The sequence below is a fragment of the Bison bison genome, unplaced genomic scaffold (assembly GCF_000754665.1).
Source record: "Bison bison bison isolate TAMUID 2011002044 unplaced genomic scaffold, Bison_UMD1.0 scf7180017864473, whole genome shotgun sequence".
Taxonomy (NCBI): domain Eukaryota; kingdom Metazoa; phylum Chordata; class Mammalia; order Artiodactyla; family Bovidae; genus Bison; species Bison bison.
This window is the reverse complement of record NW_011495034.1, coordinates 12,013,508-12,021,261: the sequence shown is the minus strand read 5'-3', so window position 1 is coordinate 12,021,261 and position 7,754 is coordinate 12,013,508.

The window sequence follows — 7,754 nt, the reverse complement described above, 5'->3', positions numbered from 1 at the left end:
ACAGGGATGGTCTTGATCCCTGTCTCCTGTACAATGTCATGAACCTCATTCCATAGCTCATCAGGCACTCTATCTATCAGATCTAGGCCCTTAAATCTATTTCTCACTTCCACTGTATAATCATAAGGGATTTGATTTGGGTCATACCTGAATGGCCTAATGGTTTTCCCTACTTTCTTCAATTTAATTCTGAATTTGGTAATAAGGAGTTCATGATCTGAGCCACAGTCAGCTCCCGGTCTTGTTTTTGTTGACTGTATACAGCTTCTCCATCTTTGGCTGCAAAGAACATAATCAATCTGATTTTGGTTTGACCATCTGGTGATGTCCATGTGTAGAATCTTCTCATGTGTTGTTGAAAGAGGGTGTTTGTTATGCCCAGTGCATTTTCTTGGCAAAACTCTATTAGTCTTTGCCCTGCTTCATTCTGTATTCCAAGGCCAAATTTATCTGTTACTCCAGGTGTTTCTTGACTTCCTACTTTTGCATTCCAGTCCCCTATAATGAAAAGGACATCTTTTTTGGGTGTTAGTTTTACTGTGATATTGAATGGTTTGCCTTGGAAACGAACAGAGACAATTCTGTCGTTTTTGAGATTGCATCCAAGTACTGCATTTCAGACTCTTTTATTGACCATGATGGCAACTCCATTTCTTCTGAGGGATTCCTGCCTGCAGTAGTAGATATAATGGTCATCTGAGTTAAATTCACCCATTCGCTGATTCCTAGAATGTCAACATTCACTCTTGCCATCTCTTGTTTGACCACTTCCAATTTGCCTTGATTCATGGACCTGACATTCCAGGTTCCTATGCAATATTGCTCTTTACAGCATCATACCTTGCTTCTATCACCAGTCACATCCACAGCTGGGTATTGTTTTTGCTTTGGCTCCATCCCTTCATTCTTTCTGGAGTTATTTCTCCACTGATCTCCAGTAATGAAAAGGCAAAATGATAGGATACTGAAAGAGGAACTCCCCAGGTCAGTAGGTGCCCAATATGCTACTAGAGATCAGTGGAGAAATAACTCCAGAAAGAATGAAGGGATGGAGCCAAAGCAAAAACACACAGGGTGGCCCCATGCACACAGCAGGCACACACACCTCGAGGAGGCCTAAGACCCCCTCCTCTGTGGTGTCAGGGGATTCCAACATTCCTGTAGCCCCTTTGGTAACTATCAGGCATCTGAATGGTAGCTGCCATGATGGTCACAGAGGCATATCTGTGCAGAGGCCGCGGCACGGACAACTTAAGCCAAAGGTCAACTGCAGAACTTGGCTGAGACATAGAGGCCATACCTGTGAGAGCAGAGGAGAGGACTGGTCTGCAAGGGAGGACGACCAGGCCCTCAGGCTTCCGCCAAGAGAACAGGCCTCAGATCACCAGCCTCAGGCTTCAGTGCAGGTACTGGTAGAGCCCCAGTGACCAGGAGGACACCTGGAGGATCTGATGAAGTCCAGAAGGCCCCTGAGGTCTCTCTGTCTCTGAGCCCGAGATCCTCTTCCCCCTCTACAAAATCATATCCATACATGGCAGTAGTTTCTGCCTTGGGAAGACCAAGGATTGAGAATGAAATCTAAAAGATACAATACTTACATAGAAAAGATCAAGTTAAATCATTAAAAGCAATGAAAGAATGTATACTACTGGCCAGAGAGGGGTTCTCACCTCAGCTTTATCAAAAGAGGTGACAGCTTGAGATGAGGATTTACCCAGCTAAACAGAGAACTCTATTTAGGGGGTGTATGAATTGTTGCATGTGAATTTTGCAACCCTTCTATAAAGGAAAGAAAGACAGACAAAAGAGAAGGGGTCAGGCAAATATATCTAATGAGAAAAGCACCCAGAAGAACACAGTGATGGTGTCCCTTTGCACACAGGAAGAGGCCTCTGGTATATATTTTCATGCCTTTCTCTCTTGTGAGGGATCCATTCTTTCCCAAAACCCTGTGAAAAGAAGAAACGGAGCCACAGACACCATGACTCTGGGTTTCAAAAGCCAGCTGCCACTACCGCCACTCCTGCCAGATGTAATTTGCCTCGTGGCTGCCCCTCACTGTCACTTTCAGAAGCGGTGTGAGTGCGTGTGCATGTGCACACGTGTACACACATTTATCTATGCATGGGTGCATGCCGTTTTTATTCATCTTTGGGCTGGACAGCCTTAGGGAATCATTCCTTAGGGAATCAACATCCACAGTCTACAGTGAAAGAGGACTTGCCACTCACCTTGTGGCTGTACCAGCTTCCTGACACCGTGAACTCCCAGGTCTAGCCTGTGGGCTCTGTTGCCCGTTCCTATCTTTGCCTGTCCTGGCAAGAAGGCATCTGGACTGATGCAAAACCCAAGCATGGAGCTTTCAGTCTCCTGCTCTGTGTGGCTTCTCTGACTGAATTCGGAATCTGGCTTCATAGACCTTGCAATCTGTACTAGAAGCTCCAGCACTGGTCTATCTCGAGTTAGGAAGAACACTGGCCGCTTCAGTTTCCTGCAAAGCCTCGACTGCTCAGCTCGCAATAGGTGATTTCCCCCTATCCAGCCCAGGGTTTCTCAGGTGGCAAAGTTGGTAAACTCCTGCCAATGCAGGAGACACAAGAGACGCAGGTTCGATCCCTGGGTCAGGAAGATCCCCTGGAGAAGGAAGTGACAACCCACTCCAGTAGCTAGTTACCACATATATGTGCAGGCACCACGAAGGGTGTAACATGCACCGATTAATCCTCCAAGAACCCTAAGATACTGCTGTTTTACAAATAGGAAAACTGATGCGTAGAAGGGTTTTGCCCAAAGCCATGAAGCTAGTAAATTTGGAATCCAAACCTGAATCTATCTCTGCTTGATTCCTGGGCTTCCCCGGTGGCTCATCAGTTAAAAAAAAGAATCTGCCTGCAATGCAGGAGATGCACAGAAGATGCAGTTTGATTCCTGAGTCGGGAAGATCTCTTGGAGGAGGGCATGGCAACCCACTCCAGTATTCTTGCCTGGAGAATCTTGTGGACAGAGCGGGTTGCAAAGAGTCAGACACGACTGAAGCAACTGAACTCACAGCACAGCACAGCACACACTGCTTGATTCCCACGCCAGCGTGCTCAACTCAACATCAGACTGCCTTCTCAGGGGGAGTCTGACAGTATTCATCCTAAAGGCATTCTCTGGTTCTGAAATCACTTCCCAACAATTTCCAGACAAACCCCCACACTCTGAAGCTTGATCTCACAATTCATCCTAATGCACAATGTGGTTTTCTCCCCCTTACTTATGTGGTATTGTCAAAGGGCAATTTTTTAAAGGGTAAAATCATGACACTCATGTTATTATAAAATGAATACTAATAAAAGATTTTATCTGAATAATTAATCAAAGATGGAACCAGTAAGACATTTTTAATACAGCCACCTCAAATAATTCAAAGTACCACACATAGACAGGCAATCTGAAATGCTGCAATGAACTTAACATGCCCACAAAACTGGTCAAGATCCACCACATGATAATAAATTGCATCTGACACCACACTTGCATTTCTCTGGACATTAGTCACTTTCACTATAAGCATTTTCTACAAGCTAGAGCACAAAATACCTCAAAGACAATGAAAGCTGGGGATAAGTCAGAAGAGTGGGCTACACAGGGCACTCAGAGGTCTTCTGCATTTTTCCTGGATTCCTGTACATGATACTTTGTTATATCAACGTATCATAATGTAATCACTATTCACACACATACACACACATGGGTCTAAATTCAAGTTGTGGAGGAATATTTTCTCTTCAGAATTAACATAATAGAATCACCTGGTTCTGTGACCCTCTCTAAGTGGCATCTATTAAATAAGCATCACACAACCAATTATGCATTATTGCCAAAGAATCCCCCCAAATCATAGATTATTAGCTTTCCCCCCAAAATGTGTCATGAGCAGATTGTACTAGACAATCAGCTCTTTCTTATCTTTTATGTTGTCCATGCTTACATGGCCGTCAATCATAGGATATTCACAGAGAGGATGTTTTGAAGCCCTGATTAAATATTTTGACTAGGAACCTGCCTTTGCTTTAATAGAATGTCCTAGCTCAAAACAAATATTTACCAAAAATACTTCCTAAAGGAGGATATGATTCTATCTTTAAGAAACCACCAGTTTCTTCTTTCCCCAGATACCTGTTTCCTGCCTTAAGAATTTAGGCTCTTGGTCACTAGTAAAGGACATTTGCTGAGTAAAGATATATCTGAAAAAAGAAAAAAGTGAAAAACATCCCAACATGCCAAGCCCAGCTTATTCAGGAGTGAATACTTGGCAACTGGCGCACAAGATTCAAACTGCTTCAGGGTATGAACCATCTTCTTGCCTCCTAAGGGAAGTAAGTCTGAGAAAAGAATTAAAGCGCAACTACTTTGTTTGGGAGGTACAGGAAATACTTGTAGAGAGGTATGGAAGAGAATGGAGTAGCAGCAGGCAATCAAGGATGTGTGATCAAGCGCTATCACAGGGGTGACTAAAGCTTCATCTCATGGTACGATGCTATGAAAACGCAAACCCGCAGTTATCCAAGCCAAGAGGTGACGGAGCGGGGGTAGTGTTTATATAGGACCTCCTGTGAGCCGTTGATTGAGGACTGGTCCTGAGAGGTGCTAATTCCCCCGTATTTCTAGTCTGCTGTAGGTTCTGGAAGTAAGATCTTTAGGCTGAGAGACACAGATGCTGGCACCTGGCGTCAGCCAGAGCCACCGAAGGGCTGGCAGGGAGATGGGAGGGGAAGAGTGGGCAGATACTGCTAATACCTACTCACCGTACCTGAGTCCTCTCTCCGGTGAAGCATTAACGTGCTTCAGCCTCTCTCTCGGTCTCTGCTTCCCTGCTTTTTCTCCTGCCACCAGATTTCCTGGTAGCAGAAAGAGAGCACGCACCGCGCTGGCGCAGAACTTATCACCTTGGGCCGGCTCACAGGTCACTGGCCGGCCTCTGGCCTGGTTGTCCTGGGATCAGGCACAGACCCCTGGCTCCTGTTTCTGAGTGCAACAGTGTCGAGTGACACAGAGCGAGACCGCTGGTGCTGGAGAATAGCCTAGGGGCCGAGAGCAGGACAGCTACTGACCACAAGCAGACGCGAGCGCCTTCCGTTCGGACACAGGTGATGGCAGGCTGAAGCCTCTGATGTTTATTTACATCCATCTCAGCTGGGGAAGAGATGAGGCCGTAGTCAGAATCCCTGACCTGAAGCTGGGCATTTTCATATGTATGTTTCCCCTTAGAATTTATTGTTCCTTTAGCTCGTCTTAATTTCAGATTCACATTATACTTTGCCTTTCCCATTTGTGTTTTCTCATTTGACTGTTTTCATGAACAAAAGCCTGACCTACATGCAGTAGGATTTCATGTACCAAGAATTGCTGTCACTCTTGGTATTGAGGCGTATTCTGCATATGAACGTGGGGACCCTGTTTTCTAAGTGAACTCCTGACTCCCGTCTTCATGTTCTCTGAGACCTCCCTCTCCTCGCTATACCCTCTCCTTGTTATATTTTCTTTATAGCATTCAGCACTCTCTATAATCTTTTTTCCCATGGCTGGAGACTTTATTTTTATTTATTTTGGCCACTCTGAGTAGCATGCAGGATTTTAGTTCCCCGACTAGGGATCAAACCCATGACCCCTGCAATGGGAGCATGGAGTCTTAACCACTGGGCCACCAAGGAAGTCCCTCTACAATTTACTTTTTTTTTTTTTTACCTGACTCCTCACATAAGCTTCATGAGGGTAGATGCCCAGATGAGGTGACCAAATTAACATTTGGTGAATGACTTTATTCCTAAAGCAAGGATTTTAAAGGTTTTTCCCAGGAAGGATTGTCTTGGACTGATCCAATGGCATCCATGGCTTGGTCCCTATAGTGATTAAGACAAATTCTGGGCTGGTGACTGGCCAGGGGGTGGCATGGAATCAGCAGGCAGAACTGAAGCTGTGGCCTGGGTCTCGTCAGCCTGGCTCAGATCAGCAGAATCCCTACTTGGAGAAGGAAAGCTTGTTAGGAGCCATCCGACAGAGCTAGCAGGGTAGGGGCATGTGAGGTGGACAGTGAGCAAGACAGAAACTTCTGGCAACCGTCAGGGCGAAGGGCAAGGATCACGAACTCAGGGGGCAAGACCGGCCTCCTGGATGAAGAGAGTGGGCCCTGCCGTGGGGCCAGCCCTGGGTGAGGAGAATTCCAAGTCAGGGAAGGAATTCACAGCAGCCGCACTGCTGATGGCAGCCTCCTGACCACAGCCCACACTCAACTCCCTCAGGCCAAAATAAACAGCTGCCATGAACGCTTCTCTAGGAGAGCCTGAATACCACTGTCCTTCGGGAAATGCCTTGTAGAGGTTTGCTCTCATTGTCAGTGCCAAGAACCAGGACATACGCATATCACCTGTAGTCTGGTCTTCCCTTCATTTCTGTTTTTGGAAACTTACACTGGGGAGGACTTAAAAAAAAATTATAAGTAGATAAAATTAACTTCAATGTTTCCCATCCTGGCTGCTCTACACCTAAAACAGCAAATCCAACAACACGTCAGAGAATATTAAATGGTGGTTTACCTTTATGTCATTCATGAAAAAAATCTCCTTTGGAAAAACAGTATGCCACTGAGCTTCAAAAACGCAGGACCATCAATTAATGATTATACTTCAAACTCATAAAAACAACACACTTTCATGGTCCTATGTCAGTGAATACATGGAGAAGATGTAGATTTCTGTGGTATATTAGGAAAATAGTTTTATTAGAAGCTTCAGTGTAAATAGAATTTCTAAATGTTAAGAAGGCATGCATTTGCAAGAGGAGAAAAATCCAGATGTTCAAGGCCCTGGATCAGGATGTGAAGATTGTGTTGCATTGATACATTCACTAAATAAAAGAAAATCTCTAGGGCAGATTATTCAAAGGAGAGTGACAGCAAAGAGTTCCTAAAACTCAAGTTTTTTTCTCTCTTTCTCTCTCTAGTAAGTGCACACCTATAAATTTCTTTTGTTAATTTTCAGTGCACCTTATTCTTTTTATTCAAACCCATAATTATGACAGCCTGAAATAATGTTCATTAAGTTAAATATAAAGCTTCAGAACAAAGAGCTGCTACTCAACCTCATAAAGCCCAGAGGTTTCTAACCATGACTCCTTACTGCAAAGGAAAGGAGTTGGTTCTAAAACTACATATATGTCACCATTAGTGGGAATGTAGATTGTGCAGCCACTGTGGAAAACAGTATGGAGGTTTCTCAAAAAATTGAAAATAGAGCTACCATTAAAAGGTCAGTTTTCATTCCAATCCCAAAGAAAGGCAATGCCAAAGAATGCTCAAACTACCACACAATTGCACTCATCTCACACGCTAGTAAAGTCATGCTCAAAATTCTCCAAGCCAGGCTTCAGCAATATGTGAACCGTGAACTTCCTGATGTTCAAGCTGGTTTTAGAAAAGGCAGAGGAACCAGAGATCAAATTGCCAACATCCGCTGGATCATGGAAAAAGCAAGAGAGTTCCACAAAATCATCTATTTCTGCTTTATTGACTAAGCCAAAGCCTTTGACTGTGTGGATCACAATAAACTGTGGAAAATTCTGAAAGAGATGGGAATACCAGACCACCTGATCTGCCTCTTGAGAAATTTCTATGCAGGTCAGGAAGCAACAGTTAGAACTGGACATGGAACAACAGACTGGTTCCAAATAGGAAAAGGAGGATGTCAAGGCTGTATATTGTCACCCTGTTT